This window comes from Anabrus simplex, chromosome 1 (genome assembly GCF_040414725.1).
Source record: "Anabrus simplex isolate iqAnaSimp1 chromosome 1, ASM4041472v1, whole genome shotgun sequence".
Lineage (NCBI taxonomy): Eukaryota > Metazoa > Arthropoda > Insecta > Orthoptera > Tettigoniidae > Anabrus > Anabrus simplex.
Genome location: NC_090265.1, coordinates 74,896,042 through 74,913,887, shown reverse-complemented (window position 1 = coordinate 74,913,887; position 17,846 = coordinate 74,896,042). Strand labels below are relative to the sequence as shown.

At 39.4% G+C, this 17,846-nt stretch overlaps 1 protein-coding gene across 2 annotated transcripts in view; it reads right to left on the bottom strand.

Annotated features, from left to right (window-relative positions):
- LOC137497047 (uncharacterized) overlaps positions 1-5,252 on the bottom strand; it is a 143,580-nt gene extending 138,328 nt beyond the window's left edge. For both annotated transcript variants that reach the window (XR_011017621.1, XM_068225624.1), the window contains exon 1: positions 5,163-5,252. The gene's annotated coding sequence lies outside the window, so the exon portion shown is untranslated. The remainder of the gene's footprint in view (positions 1-5,162) is intronic.
- Between the last annotated feature and the right edge of the window lie 12,594 nt (positions 5,253-17,846).

The following is a 17,846-nucleotide window of genomic DNA, read 5'->3' as shown; positions in this document are numbered from 1 at the left end:
ACGGGCCCGAAAACCATGTTTTAAGGCCCTAAAACCAACCGTTACGGAGATATTGGCACCACACTACCCCTGCTCTAGGAATCGGATAAAGAAATGAACTGCCGTAACCATGGCAACGTCAGCTCCAGGATTCTAGAGCAGTGAGATTATGCATGTACGTTTGGGCATAGCTGTCAACCAAAATAGGTACAAATAAGACTTAATATCTGGGAAAAAAATATACTGTTGTGTAAGGGACTCATAGGACTCCTTTGGGCGGGGATGGAAAGGGGGTGAAGAACGAGTGTAAAAATCTATATAAATAAAATTGTTTCTGTTTGTCTGTCTGTTTGTCTGTTCCACCATCACGTCGAAACGGCTGGATAGATCTCAACCAAACTTCATATTTAGGGTATACTCATCCCGGAGAAGGTTTTGATATGCATATCATTTTAAAATCCTTGAATAGACAGGGGGTTTATAGGAAAACCAGAATGGTTTTTCCACCATCACGTCGAAACGGCTGGATAGATCTCAACCAAACTTCATATTTAGAGGATACTCATCGCGGGGAAGTTTTCCATATGCATATCATTTTAAAATATTTGAATATATGGTGGGTTTATAGGAAAATCAGAATGGTTTTTCCACCATCACGTCGAAACGGCTGGATGGATCTCAACCAAACATTGTATTTAGAGTATACTAATCCCGGGGAAGGTTTAGATATGCATATCATTTTAAAATCCTTGAATAGACGGGGGTTTATAGGAAAACCAGAGTGGTTTTCCCACCATCACGTCGAAACGGCTGGATAGATCTCAGCCAAACTTCATATTTAGAGTATACTCATCCCAGGAAAGGTTCCGATATGCATATAATTTTAAAATCTTTGAATAGACGGGGTGTTTATAGGAAAACCACAGTGGTTTTCCTCTATTTTCTCTTATACTATTGATTTTCTGTAAACTTCGTTTACCGTACGTGAAACGTCTCTTCATTATAAACAACTTTCGTTATGTTCATAATTTACCTTACTCTTCACATGACGGAGAAATTTACAATTTTCTGCTGGTATCATGCTCTGCATTTAGTGACCGACAGACCGACAACGAACCTACAGGTTACCATGGCAACGTCTCTGACTGCATGCCAGTAGGGAAGTAACGTATTGCCATTTTCCTCATCATGCTTTTAAATTCGTGGTTGTTCCTTGGGTAGATGGCAAGAGAGGCATCAATCGGCTCATCTGCGGGATATTGGCGGAATATCGTTGGAGGTTATAACCGCCCTCGAATAGATTAAGTAATAACACCATTAGTCATCTTCATATTTGTTTACCTAAGAATCACTGAACCTAAATTTCTCCTCTGTTAGCGCTTTATTATATCCATAACTCACGGCATTTATTTATTTGTCGTTATCCGGCTGTCCTCAGTTATAATCCATTTTCTATTAGTTTCAACATTCTTAACTGTATTATTTTCTTCCTTAATTACGCCGTATGTACGTGAATGCTAGAAACTACTGGATGCATTTCCACCAAGATTCGTATTTAGAATACACCTGTCCTTGATAGGTTTCAGGGCAAATATTGTTTCTAAATCCCTGAACTAACTGGGGGTTTATACGAAACCGAAACAGTGATTTTGCACTTCCAAAAAATATACACAACAAAAGTTTATGGAAGTCTACCTACCTTGGTAGAAATTAATGTCTAAATCTTTTTTTCTCATGTGCATCATTTCGATACGAGGATCAATAAGGGAGATATCATTAAAGGACCGTTTTTCTGTACAAGTCCCATCGGACTTAACTCACGAGCGGGTGCGTGTAAAGCGTATTCCTTACAACTTGAAAACTACTGAAGACATTCGAAACAAAATTTATATTTAGCATCCACCTGTCCAAAGGTAGGTTTTAAACGTAAATAACATTTCATGTTCCGGAATGGACTGGCGGTTTATAAGGAACCGAAATGGTGATTTTACTCTTCCACAATATATACAGAACAAGACCAACCTGACTGGAAATCGACCAAACCTGATGGAATTCCACCTCTAAACCTTTTTTTTCATGTGCATTTTTTCGTCAGGAGGATTAATAAGGGAGATATCATGAATGGTCACTTTTGCAGGTTAAGTCCAGCGGACATAGCCCAAAAGGTGTTTTACATGGAGCAGATTCCTTATCTATATAAATCAAATCGTAACGACTGTGTACCTCTACACTGACTATTTTGGCGAAATTTTCGTACAGCTTTCCGTTTAAGGGGTAATAATAACAATCTCCATAATTTTTGATTTCCTGAAAGTCCTAATTTTTACCCGCCTCGCCCAAAATCCACATTGTGGCATAATCTGCCAGAAGAATAAGAAGATAATTGAAATTTGACAAAATTATACGTTTTAGCCTGTAACGAATGAAAAATCCTATATCATTAAATTTTTCATTTTTTATCCCCGAAGAATATCGAAATATGCAGGCAATTTTAATGATGGTGCAGACCTTCGGAAATTCCTATCACGTAACGGATTGCACAATCTCCGTTCAATTTGGAATGATCTACAACCTTGGTCTTATGACTTTATGCCGTATCTGTATCCCTTTTACGTTTGATTTTTCTCTATTAATCGATGTTAAGTCAATTTGGAATTTTCACATGCATTATTCACACTTTCAATTACTTATATGAAATACAGAATCATCAAACTCTTCACGAAAATTGGCCCACTCAGTAGCCATATGTGAGCCAAATGCTACGTATGTAGCTGTCACATTATTATCCGAAAAGTAATGTAATGTGAGATGATCTTACAAAACCTTTACCCTGTTCCACGTTTCTAAATCTGACCCAAGAATAGATGACATATCATTGGACCAGCCATTTAGGCCACTAAATCCGGCGTGTCTTATGGTATAATCCTTTGTCGATATGACGTACGTTTAGTAGCAGTTAATCTGTAAATGAAGGTCTTCAATATTGTAAACACGCATATACTTTCGTATGTCGATCTATATATATATTCACTGATGTCGATTTAGCGATCGAGAAAGGGTCGGTCTGCTATTGTAATCAGTACTCCCCACACCGACTTTGACTGGCAGTAGGAAAGGGTTCCTTCTCCAACTCCTGTGTAACTGTCATTAGTAAGGAAGGCCTACAATTGTAATGAATAGTTCCCTTCTCGATTTGACTTGCAGAAGGTAAGTGAGCATGCAGTTTTGTTTAAAACTCCCCTACCCGATTGTGTTTGGTAGTAGGCAAGGGTGCCCGCCATTATAAAGAAATGTACTCATCTAAAATGTGACTGGCATTAGGCATAGTGGCCTGCTATTTTGATGGAAACTCACCAACTTGGTGTGACTGGCAGTACGCTGGCTGGCAGTAGGAAAAGGGGCCTGTCATTATAATGATAACTGCACAACTCAATTTCGAGTGATAGTAGGGTAATTGCCTGCTATTATAATAAAAACTGTAATCTCTCTGGAGGTAGGAAAGGGGGGCTGCCATTTTAACGAAAACTCCCCAAATCGATTCTGTCCGCATAGTAGGCAATGGGGCCTGCAATTATAATGTAAACTTCCCAACCTGATTGTGAATGCCAGTAGGCAAGTGAGCCTGCCGTTATATCACAAATCCGTAACAAACACTTTACATTGGAAACGTACGGGGACCTCCCCATGCTCTTTCTCGGATAACGCTAAGAGACATGCAATTTTAAAACTATCTTATTTACTGCATGTACACTATTTACTTCGATATTCGAATACAATGTAGAATACCGTAGCGAAGCACGGGTACATTCGCTAGTAATTCCATAAAAATGCAGTAATTATATCTCTCATGTCTCACCAACCGCACTGGCAGTGTTAGTTGGTGGGTTGTCCATATGCTTCTGTTCCCACGACAGTGAAGTCGACGCCGTGACTTGGAAGTTAGGTGGTGCATCAGTTCGGGTGTGTGAACGTAGAGTAGACTCACAAGGAACATTCCCGAAGTGCGTGATTGTAAAAAGTCAAATACAAAGGAATGTTCAGCTGCAATCAGCGCCTATTGTGCCAATTTTAGCTGCCCATAGCAAAGCAAAGTCACCTCCGTACAGGCAATGAAGGCCCTTGGAGGAGTGGAGGGTCATATGCACCTCCGGAAGTGGAAATCTCGTTTCTTAAATTTTACGACTTCCTGACGGGGATTCGAACCCACGTCTTTCCGGGCGAACAGAGCACGAGCTGCCCATAGCGGTAATTACATACATTTATGAGCCTAGAGTTGGCTTCCACAGCGTAAAAGTTAGTCCTATTAGTTGCTAACCTCGGTGGTTGGGGTTCGACTACTGGCACTTCCAGAGATGTGGTTAAAATGGTCGAAGTACCGTATTTTACCTCCGTTGGGGGTCTACCTGAGAAGAGCTGCACCACCTCGGGGCGCGACACGTGTTTACTTACCTATGAGCCTAGACAAATATCGGTATAATATAATCGACTATAAATAATTATTATTCTACTTATTTTAGATGTCCTTGTATATACTTAGACGCGTCTGTGTGTCTTGACGCAGAAATCTATCAAGCAAAAGTATAAGCGACAATAAGCAAATTGGATGAATGATGCATTTGTGCAGTGTCCCAGGCAACATTTTCAGGAGCATCAAAGAGATCACGTTCAACTGGATATGTAGCTTTCTTCCAAGCATGCTTTAATGAATATGGGAGGACTAACTGATTATGGATAGGCACATAAAGGTTGATGGATAGTTTTTGTCAATTTAAAGTCACGCAGGAAAAGAGTTGGCGAACTTATTCCATTGACGAAAAGTTTACATACACATATAAAGGTGCTTCAAGGAAAAATGGTGACCAGTTTCAATATGGAAAAATCAGATGATCACAAATATGTCTGTCAGTCAGCCTGCTCGGTTGCTAGGTAACATTGTCTGGCCATCCATCTGTACTTTACGTCACAGCCTGCACGGTTGCTAGGTAACACTTCCTTCTCACAATTTGTTACATGGCACTATTACTTTACACACATTTTTGGGTGGCCCCCAGTTCTAAGGCATGTTTAATAGGGTAACAAGAGTTCGCACGGAGAGACTTTATTTTATAGGCAGAAGACAGTATGATATTATCAAAGCATATAGTAGTAGGGCACTGGTAGATATTGATATTCAACATACTTACCACTTTTGTCCAAGCACTTGTGTTTAACCGTACACAGAGGCATCGATGCGGGCATAGAAGAAGCCACGCCATGACGCCAAGAAGAACGGCAGTATCGTCACTGAATCGCTTACCAATCACTGGGTGCCAGGTCAGGCCTGTAGGGAGTATGGTCTAGATGGTAGATTTCCTCACCAGAGGAACGACGGTGACGCACTGAAGAGTGTGTGCGTACCAATTCACAGAAAACGACCTAAACGTCTCTCAATGGGCGTCATGCAGCTTCACGACAATGCCAGACCACACGCTGCCAAAAGGACGCATGAATTGTGATGGCACTTCCAGTCGGAGGTACTGGATCATCCTACCTTACACAGAATCAACATTTAAGTAAGCGGCATTATTGAACAGCCTTCATCCTTTCCCCACGCAGAATGGAACAAATGAGAGCTCTGGAGTTCATACACACTGAGTGTATCCCATCCCATCGTCCACTGATCATTATGATTTAAATAATGAAAAAAATAAAATCAATTTTCAAAATACCAGTTTGTAGGAAGTACCACAAATGTTCTCTATTATACCGGTAAAAGTAAAGAAACAAGTTATCACAGAATGAAAGAAGAAATTGCAGTAAATCCACTGTTAGAAAGTAGTGGAGACTTGAGTTGAACTGTTGCATGGTTGTCACTTTGGGCTTTTAATCACTTCCTCGTGTACATTGGAGGTCAAATTCAGCATTCCTTTCAGAGGTCATGAGTCCAGCACCTAGTCACAACATCGCAATGACTGACAGATGATGACGGAAGAAACTCCTGAAATGAGGACTTAAAAAATAATGTTACTTGTTTTACGCCCAATTGAATTTTTTAACGAATTTTGGAGGCGCAGGTGTGCCGGTCATTTTGTTCCGCAAGATCATTTTACGTGCCGACACGAGACTAAAGTATTTCAGCCGGGATCGTGTATACCAGTTTGAACTCAGCTGTGCCGTATGAGTCACTCAGACCTACTGAATGAGGATTACGTCAAAATAAAATAATTTCCGTCACTTTCTTTAAAATGCCAACGGCCGTAGCCGTGTTGAAACACCGCATCCCGTGAGATCTCCGAAGTTAAGCAACATTGGGCGTGGTCAAGGTTTGGTTGGGTTGCCACGCGCTGTCGGTGTGGGGTAAAGGAATGAATGGAGGAGCGGAAAGGAACTGGCCACCCTACCGTACGTAAACTCTGGCTCAGGCACACCTCTGCGGAGGTTCGGAGCTGCCTTCGGGCAGAATACACCCTTCCCTTACCTCCTTTAAAGTAAGGATTTTAACTTTCTCATTAATATACATTTTTAATGTAGGCTATGGTACTAAATTTTGGACATACTGAGCGAGTTGACTGCGTGATTCGACTGTGAAAGCTGCTAGCTTCCGTACGGGATATGGTGGGTTCGAACTGGAGGTCTGAAAACCATCAAGTTCTTCCACTGAAGCCTATACGAACCTCATACGGTCGACCGTATCTCGGTCGACTTTGAGCGGTTTGGCTAGCAGCATGTAGTCTGAGGTAAGGTGGCTGATGTGCTTACGGACAGTATCAACGAAGTTACCACGAATAAACTTAAGAGGAGCGAGGAAAGAAGAGTGGCTGACTATAAAATGTTGAACAACATTTTTTTTAAAAAAAATTGCAAGTTGCTTTACGTCGCACCGACACAGGCAGGTTTTATGGAGACGAAGGAACAGGAAAGGGCTAGGAGTCGGAAGGAATCGGCCGTGGCCTTAAATAAGGTACAACCACGGCATTTTCCTGGCTTGAAGATTGGAAACCACGGAAAACCATCTTCAGGGCTGCCGGCAGTGGGGTTCGAACCAACTATCTATGTCACTGCGACTTAAAACAAATTATAAATAATTGTAAAATTGTTAAGAAAAAAAGAAAAGACTACATAAAATTGCCTGAAATTGGTGATGACAACAAGGATTCAGAAAACCAAAAATGATGTGCTACGTAATTTTGATGCAATGGGATGTAAAATTGTTTGATTTTCAAATAAGGTAACCTTGACGTTCCAATACATTTTTCTTAGTCCAAACGTAGATGATAAACTGATAGAAATCTAACGGTAGAGATTTCCATAAAGAATGCTTAAAGAGATCATTATGTTGAGGATGAGCATAGGGAGACCTAGTTCCGTCAGTATCTTACAGATGAAATTAGTTATACCCCCTCGGGTAATGGAATGTTGTAGTGTTTTCTAAGGTATGGTATACATATCATACCTCCTATTTCTAGTAATCAGCAATCTTTACCTGGCCCATGCTCGTCTCAGATGGGGCCGTCGAGTCTATTTAGAGTGACACTGACTAATTGCTATGATATCAACTATACTTTTTTAGTCTGTTTCTGAAACGCATCCTCAAACACTTCGACTGCACGAAGAAAGCTAGTGCAAAATGTCAGGTTCTGTCTGACAAGTGCACATGCTCTGATTTCTTCCTGTGATTCATGATGGGTAAATTAGCAGATTTCATTGTCCGTGTGGTTCTTGACATCTAGATAGCCTGATGTTATCCGGACTATCTTTTATTGTTTCTGATCTTGATTGTCTGACCGAGTCTTACATATCTTTCTTTCGGAGATAATATCGTCGCTGTTCGGGCAATAGGTCATATCTCCCAAAGCTCTTCCTATCCATTGCTTTCCTGGCCACCCCTCCCAGCCACATATGGATATTTATTCCATCAGAACAATATTCGTTGTGTTCATTCTCCTATGCTTACGTGTAAAGGAAAACGAACGTTTTAGTACCACACTCTAGGAATGAATGTCTGCATGACTTATTTACGCCCTCTCGAACAGCGCCGATATATGGCATTGCAGAACATTCCACAGCGTGTTTACATTTTACCTACGGACGGGATGTATTACGAGTTCAAGGATATGTCTGCTTGATATGGCCCGTTTGTGAAGGATAATTAACTAGCATGTGTGTTTGTTTAAGTGATATGTCTATTTAAACCAGGTGATAGAATCAGTGTGAATTATAAGGTTCAGTCTTGAGTGAAATAATTCAAATCAGGATACCATGTGTGGATGTCTAAATTCTGGAACTTGTATATTATACAAAATAAGTGAAGGGTATTTTCTGTATATTGGTTGGCAGTTGCCTAAGTTCTCGTTATAAATGTCAATTCATGTTTCTTTGTATTTATCAAGTATTTTTTACACATCCAGTTTTGTTTCTATATACGGAGAATCTTCCAGCCTTCTGTCAATGTCTATAAGAGTGATTATTAGTTGTCTTTGTACGTAATATAAGGTAGTTTGAATGTTTACTATTATGGAGAATCTATTGCAGAACCTGCGTGCATTCCCTCCCATTAAATCGTTTTCAGAGGGTGTGGTAAGGCCTGTAATTTGATATACCTTACGCACACGCCCAGCGAAAGAACAGAAAATTATTACGTTCCATCAAAATTTGAGGGATCTATTTCAGTGAACTCTGGCTTCCAATATGGACATTTTAAATTATTATAAATATTATTTCAATTTCAAGTCGAGTAAAGTTTCAAGTACCACCCAGTTGTGGGGAAAGCACGTAGTAACATTACATCTTTCCGTAAAATGCTCTCCAATTTCGATGAGAGCAGTTTGGTTCCAATACAGTTTCTTGTTAATGTTTACATCTTTACTGTCAAGCCCGGCATATTTCAGTCGATTTAAACGGATATCATGTGAATGTATGTGTATGTTCAGTCGTCAGCCCTAAGGCTGGTTAGATCCTCAACAGCTCCGCCATCAGCACCATAAATTGCCTAGGCATCACTGAAGAGGCGTACTAGGGAAATGAAGAGTGATGTAGTTTCCCGTTGGTTTCCTCACCGAGCCAGAAGCTGCTATTGCATATCAGTCTGCCAAGCCCACTGAAATGAATGCATCAACTGATCTTATGAGCAACATTTTCACACCATTCATAGCAGGGAATGGCTGCGTAAGGAATGGCATTACTAGCATCACTCATACTTCAGTCACTTTCATATTGTCAAAGCCAAGGATAAGACTGAGAGAGGTCAATGAAAGTAATAAATTTGCTCTAGCCCACACCAGAAGACACAGTGCAGTGTAAATACTAGGTTCTGCCAGCAAAGGCATGGTTAACGTTGTGAAAACTTTTCATACTCACTGAGGCAGAAAAAAGACAGAAAGAAAGAACTAAAACATGGATTGATAGTGTCGAGTCCCTAGTACTGAGAGCGAAAAGAGACCAATGAAAGCAACCAATTAACCTCTATGAAACAATTAGAATTACAGAAAAAGGATACGAGCTTTACAAAATTCAATATCTCTCATGTCCGTATCCTAATCGCATTGCGCCCGCCGGAGGGATATTCAACTCGATTACAATTTAATTGTGGATGCTGAAAGCAATCCATCCTTCCAGATCCAGAACAAGAGATAATGCGGCCAGATGCTCGCACTAACACTATCGTATTGATCTCCGCATGAGTTCGGCCCCTTGGCTGAATGGTCAGCGTAATCACCTTCCGTTCAGTGGGCCCCGCGTTCGTACCCGGCGTGCGCGGAGATATTAACCTTGAATGGTTAATTCCCCTGGCTCAGGGACTGGGTATTTTTAACGTCCCCAACATCCATGCAACTCACACACACACAAAACACTATCCCCTACTATAATAATACAAGAGCTGCACCAGACTATAAATAGCGTCACGAAACTATTATATTATTATTATTATTATTATTATTATTATTATTATTATTATTATTATTATTATTATTATTATTATTATTATTATTATTAGTACTGTGCCCTACAGGACAGAATGGTTCAGTACATCGGTATATGAATCTGAGATATGTGGCAAGTTAATCTGTTATGCAAACTGTCGGCATCCCTCAAGATGATTTTCCGTGGTATCCCATTTTCACACCAGGAAAATGCTGGGGCTCCACCTTAATTAAGACCTTTCCTGTCCCATCGTTGTCATAAAATCTCTGTCGGTATGACGTAAAGGAAATTGCAATCTGTGACTGGCATCATCACTAATGTTCGCACTGAGATGATCCCATTAATCTTATCTAGTATGAATATCGCAAACATTTCCTCAGATGTACAAGCATTGAAGATGTTCAATACTTTCTGCCGGAGCGGCAAGCAGATTTTTTATATGAAACCACTTGTTGATCTCGCTGTCAGGGGCATCCGGGTCCAAACCTCATCTCTGCTTATACATATCTAGTCACTTAGCCACTTAGAAGATTACTCAATATAACGCATTGTCTATTATTATCAGATGCTGTATGAACAAACATCTAACGAATGCTTCAAAACTTGAAAGAATGTACCCTTGTAAATTTCCATCAAGCTGTTGGCTTTATATTAAAGACAAATGGAAGTTTAGTTATGTAATATACCTGAAGCCAGTGAATACGAATGGCGCAATCACACAATTAAACTACTCAGAAGTCTAGAAATATCTATTACAACTAATATGTTTTTGATGATGTGTCTGGCATTCAATGGAACAAAGTTATGGGTATCAACATCTCTCAGAACATAATAGAATATATTATCAAGGTAAGTTACTCCAAATACATTTTAAAATTAATGATATCTTCTTCCAATTCTCATTGACCTTTTCTCAATTACTTGGGGCCGCCAAAACATGTGGATGTTCTATAACGGGTGACCTTAATGCCTGAAGGGATGCATTCACTATTACATGTTTGAGATGTGTTTGTTAGTGTGATGTTCCCTGGGTTTTGTATGTATGAAGAGGTGTGCAGTAAGAAGAACACAAACACTCTATCCTCGAACTGGAGGAATTAACCAAAAGTGGCTAAAATTTTCGGCACGCCCTGAAATTAAATTCACATCCCTTTGAATTGAAAACCGTTGCGCTGGCCAAGCAATCAAGGAGATGGACATAAAGAATCATGATTCATAGAGATAATTGTGTTTGTTAAGGGTGAGTAATTAAACATTGAAACAGAATTAAGATGTAAATTCAGTTCACAAATAGGAACTATTTATTATAAAATCACCTGTGTGAAGTGTATTCTATCAGATAGCATTCTCAGTAAAGTCCAATAAACTCAATTGTCAAAAATTACCAGTGTTTTCCCCAGTGCGACATGCGCTCATCAGTTTTATAGGACAGCTTTCAGTGGTGTTGCTACCGGCGTGCTAGCCACCCAGTGTCTTGGAAAGGTGCGGTATCCAACAGATGAGCCCATGCCACACTGGGGCGAAACATTGGCCATTTTTGACGATTGAGTTTCCTGAACTCTATTTAGCTACCTCAATCGGAAGCCATATTTTGGTCATATTGCGTTCTCTTTCCTGTTGACATAAACATGTCTTATAGCTGGGGTTTTTCTGAAATTAGCAACCGGAGACATATTTCTTATGATCATTTGATTTTCCCAAATGGAAAAGTGGGTAATTTTCTACGTCGCATCGGCATAGAGAGGTCTTACTGCAACGATGGAGATGGAAAGGGTTAGGCATGGCATTTAGCCGACCACTGCCCTACTTACGGTACAGCCCAAGCATTCTTCTGAAATGGGAAGCAGCTGGAGACCTTCTTCACGCCTTCCGATTATGGAGTTCATACCTACTATCTCACGAATGCAAGCTAACAGCTATACGACTTGAACCGTGTATCCAACTTGCTCGGTAACAAATATTCTTAGCAGACACTGAGATGTAGGTTCTTTTCCAGTTAACGCTTAAGCGTTTTTATTTGTGCAATGTGCAATGTAAACAGGCACATCTACAGTACTTATGAACGTTTGAATACGTTGTTACACTCTGTATTTCTTAACATTATGAATAATGCAATTTTAAAGTATCCGATTCATAGCACTTTGGTGTGTCATCCCTATCTTGTAGAGCATGCTTAACAGGGCTAAGGATTACGTCAAAACAATAAGATTTCCTTGTTTTAAAGCAAATGTGACTTGTCGTGGAACTAATTACCTAGTAAATACTTTAAACTAATCTTCAGATGACATCCATTGTAGTCAGCGTCCTCCATACAACAGCGTTGTTTAAAAATCACAGATGAGAGTATTTAGGGTATATCGTAAGGATAGAAAGGAGACGGTATATAAGTCTTTGGTAAGACCGCAGTTAGAGTATGGCTCCAATGTATGCGACACCCACCAGGAATGCATGATACGAGAACTGGAAAAAATTCAAACGAAAGTAGCACGATTTGTTCTCGGTGATTTCCGATAAAGAAGTGGTGTTACTAAAATGTTGCAAAGTTTGGACTGGGAAGACCTGGGAGTAACGAGTCGAGATGCTCGACTATGCGGTATGTTTCGAGCTGTTAGTGGTGAGTTGGAGTGGAATGATATAAGTAGAGGAATAAGCTTGAGTGGAGATTTTAAAAGGGACTGCCTGGCCGAGGCGGTAAAGGCGTGCTCGGTTCGACCGGAAGGACGTGGGTTCGAATCAACGTCAGTAAGTCGTAAAATTTAAGAAACGAGATTTCCACTTCCGGAGGTGCACACGGCCCCGAGGTTCACTCAGCCTACACCAAAAATGAGTACCAGGTTAATACCCAGGGGCAAAGGCGGCCGGGCATAGAGCTAACCACTCTACCCCATCAAGTGCCGAGGCTACGGATGGTGGATGTCTTTACCTTCCACCCCTCCAAGGGCCTTCATGGCCTAGGCTATACGGAGATGACTTTGCTTTTTGCTTTGTTTTTTGGAGATTTTAAAAGTAGGAAAGTAGGTAAGAAGATCAATTTGGAATTCAAGAGGATATATTGGAGCAAATATTAATTTATAGGCCGAGGAGTAAGGGATTAGAAAAAATTATCAAGGTAAATGTTCGATACATTTCAAAGTTCATTGAAAATATTTGAGAATAAGCGTAAACAATTATAAATAAATGAAAATATGAGGCAAACAATTGATAGGGAATCTGCTACCTGGGCGACCGCCCTGATTGATTGATTGATTGATTGATTGATTGATTGATTGATTGATTGATTGATTGATTGATTGATTGATTGATTGATTGATTGATTGATTGAACAAGCCTAAGATGTATTTTTCTATAGGTTGTCTTGCATCCTGAATGAAGAGCGTACCGGCCTTCAGTTGAGATGGTCCTTGGTTCGACTCCCAGCTTGAGCGAAGATTTTGACTCTCTCTGGTTAATTATTCTAGTTTGGGAATGGGTGTTTGCGTTCGTCTTATCATTTACATAACACATCACTCCACAAACCACCACACAGAAACATGCGATAGTGAATATATCCCATCAAATAGGGTTGACGTCAGGAAAGGCATCCGGTCCTAAAACTGCTAGCGTTCTCTTTACTTTTCAGTATTCTTTTAAAGTCGAATCGCCATAGACAGGTTTTACTGCAGCGACGAGAGAGAACGGGGCCAGGATCGGGATGGACGTGACCGTGCCCTTAATTACGGTGCAGCCCAAGCAAGTACCGAACTCAGGTAATTAGGAAAAGGCCAGGAAAAGAAGAAGTTGTCCTGCAGCCTCTTGCCTCATTGTTCGCTCTGTCACAAATTTAAGCCTGTTTTGAGTGCCTGGAACGTGGTGAACTAACTGAGAAGAAAAAAATGGGTTCAATCTAACGTTGGTCATCCAAGATACCGTTTACCATATTTCTTTCTACTTTATCTCTAGACGAATAACTTAACATGACGTCACCGGCCACTTTCTCCCCTCATCTTAACACATTAAAATGCACATGTTATATATATGTTTCACTTTTAGAGAGAATATATTCTTTAACTATAGAAATGAAAATTGCATTGAAATGTAGGCTTTTAAATACGCTAAACATCACACCAGAGCCTACTCTCATGCTCTGCGGTGAAGCTATACCTTTTCAGAAGTCTGTAAAAAACCTAGACGTTGTCATGAAAGACACATTTAACTAGAATGAGTGTCTGCAGAAAGGTATATGCATCTCTCCACCCCCTAAATGTGAAACAATCCATTCGTCCACATAGCATGAAAATAAAACTTTTTCAAACTCTCATTTTTCAACTAATTCATTACTGTGATGTCATATTAACCGATGCAACTGTAGAGCAAACTATGAAACTTCAAAGGGCAATGAACTCTTGCATACGATTTATATTTTCTTTGAACTTCAGGACCTATATTTACTCATATTTTGAGAAGCTATCCTGGCTGAAAATTGATCAACTAAGAAATCTACCTACTGAGTCACTAATTTTTCGACTTCTGAATGGATCTACATCTGAATACCTATCCGCACATTAACTTCCCCTCATCTATCCATGGACCTATTACCAGATCGACTTTTACCCTTATGATACCGGTTAATCACTCATGTGTATACAGCCACTCTTGCCAACTGTCTGGGGCAAAGCTATGGAACACTCTCCCTGTCAGTATACGTAATAGCACTTCAATAGTCATTTAAATGGTCTTGTCGAGATTTCCTCTTAAATACGTGATCAGCTTGTGTAAAGGTGTATGAGTGCAAGTATGATTTAGAGATATTGTAAGGTGATGTAGACAGATAATATAAATCATTAAAAATAACAATTATAATAAGTTAAATCTAATATTACTCCATTAATTTAGGTAGTTTTTAGAGACTGTTAGCAATGCTTTTTCTAATTCATGCGACTACGTACTGTATGTTGTAGTTAAGTGTAAGAGAGGGCCGTGAGCCCTAACTTTGCCACATACAAAGGCATAAAATAAATAAATAAATAAATAAATAAATAAAAATATAAATTAATTAATTAATTAATTAATTAATTAATTAATTAATTAATGTAAAAAAATTATGTCTGGAGTGTCACAGTTTATTGCTCTGAAACACAGACCATTGGCAGAGAATATAATAATTATATAATTGGTCTTACTTCAATTTAAATAATTTTAATGTTCTTCGAGATGGAATATTGTCCCTGAGGAATTCTTTTACGTGCCAGGAAATTCACTGACATGAGGCTTTCAAACGGAAGAAGAAGAGAACATTAGAGTCGTCCGAGCGGTGGTATTGGATAACAGTCGGAAGGATGGCCTGGAATGCGAAAATGAATGACTAGAATGTACATATTCTCCTTCTCAAATCACCACACACCTCCTGGCCAGAGAGTAACCCTCCCTACTCCTTTGGGTAGGGAATAAAAACTTAAAGGAAAATGAGACCGTGCTACAAAGAGTTGAGGACAATAAGTGTTTGAAAGGAGTTATCGTTTACTGGATACTTGTAGAGAAACAACGTATTTATGGCGAATGCCTTGAAGGTGAAAGTGAAGGACTAAATAAGAGGCAGACTATGATTCTTCAGTTTATATGACTCAGTAAATTTTTTTTAATCTAGACTGAAAATTATTTCAAAAATTTTATCAAAGAACTTTCTTCAAAGTAATATACTGGGTGAACATGCATGGGACTGCGACTGTTGATTACCATGCTGAAAACTCTTTGCACGAAGGAACAATAAGGAATCTCAAAGCTGACATTAAAACCGCCAACGTCTTCAACTTCAGTGTAAAATTTACATGATTTTTCTTTTCTAGCCTTTTTCCAATTTGTCTGGGTTTCGCACTAATGTGGATTAAGCCGAGGTTTAGGGATATATTCCCTAATTCATGCTTAGCCGGGCTGAGTGGCGTTCTCACCCCAACTTGGCAGGTTGGATCCTGGATCAGTACGGTGCTATTTGAAGGTGATCAAATACGTCATCCCCGTGTCGGTAGGTTTATTAGCACGTAAAAGAACTCCTGCAGGACTAAATTCCGACATCTTGACATCTCCAAAAACCCTAAAAGTAGTTAGTGGGACGTAAGAACTATAACATTATTACTTACCGAGTCTGTCAGTGAGGGACCTTGTTCGCAAGACCTTGACTTATTTGTGTTCTCTAGTTACAATGGCAACATTCTTGTATACGATAAATTGATGTTACGTCCACTACGGAGATTTATTAATATGAGTGACATGGAGGTCGAGCTAGTATGTTTCAAAGTCACACAGCAATAATTAATTTTCCGTCTACATCACTATTACATCACTATTGTATTGTTATCGCTACTTCTGATTGACATTTATAATAAATGAAAGCACTGTAAGGTTATAATAACTACTCGGCATTTTCCCTTTCGGTCATATTTATTCTTAAACATTAAGTGGTATTAATTGGATAGTGATTCATTAATTGTCCATAGTTGAATGATTATTTGAATACAACATGGTAAAATGTTCATATGTTACTCGAGTAGAAGTGAGAGTAGTTTAGAATGTGTTTAATACGTTGTGGATGCTGCCAAACAACTTTAAGATAATTGTTCCGTTAGCGAAAGTTATATCTTTCCATTTGAAAGCCACGATATAAGCAATGTTTTAGCCCTCATCACCAGCCACACAAATGAAAAAAGAGTTAGAGGACATTACTCGAGGCAAGCAACGTACAATTGGCCATGCAAGAAGTATCCTGAATTCCCAGGCTCTATCCCAGCAGCAGTGAGCATTTGCTCATGGCAAGGTAGAGAACTGAGGTCCCTTAAACTCGTAGGGATAAGTGCTAGGAATTAGCGTGATACGAGGTATAAATACAGTTTCACTGTTTCCGTTATTTGTTCAAATATCAAGCAATGCTATCATATGAAATGTTGGATCAAATGGAGAACGGTGCAGATTCTAACTTTTCACGGAAAGTACTATGCTCTCGATCTTCAAATGCCTAGATCTACAGTAAGGCTGGAATGATTTGCCAGAGAAAATCAATCAATCAATCAATCAATCAATCAATCAATCAATCAATCAATCAATCAATCAATCAATCAATCAATCAATCAATCAATCAATCAATCAATCAATCACCACTAATCTGTATTCAGGGCAGTCACCAAGGTGCAGATTCCCTATCAGTTGTTTAACTAGACTTATCTTAAATAATTTCAAAGAATTTGGAAATTTATCGAACATTTCTCGTGGTGAATAATTCCAATCCCTAATTGATCTCCCAGTAAATGAATATTTGCTCAATTTGTCCTCTTGGATTCCTACTTTTTCTTCCTCCTTTTAAAAACACCATTCGAAATTATTCGTCTACGAATGTCATTCCATGGGCCCATGACCTTCGATGTTAGGCCCTTTAAACAACAAGCATCATCATCATCAACGAATGTCATTCCACGCCATATCTCCACTGACAGCTCGGAACATACCGCTTACTATAGTCGAACAGCCTCCTTAGTCCCAAATAGTCCCAACTCAAAATTTACATTTTCTTAACACTACTATTTCGTCGGAAACCACCCAGGACAAATCGCGCTGCCTTTTTTTTTTTTTTTTTTTTTTTTTTTTCCAATTCCCAAATGAAACAACACTGGTGATTGTCAAATACAATGGAATCATTCTGTAATTGTAGTCTTACCAGTGACTTACATGCCCTCTCTTTTACTTACTTAACACAAACCCTAAATACCCTCATAAGAGTGAAGACTGCTCTGCTATGTTCCATTCAGTGTGTCAATTTCCCAAATCTATCATCGGCACGGATATGCCTCGAATACTATGAGGAATCAGTGTGTCATGTACCAGTAGTAATGAGAATGTGTATGATCCACAATAATGCAAGATACAGACAAGCTGTTCCACTCGACGAGGTAACTCCTGAAGATTGTGCCTCATACAGACGATCATCAACCTTTCTGATATGA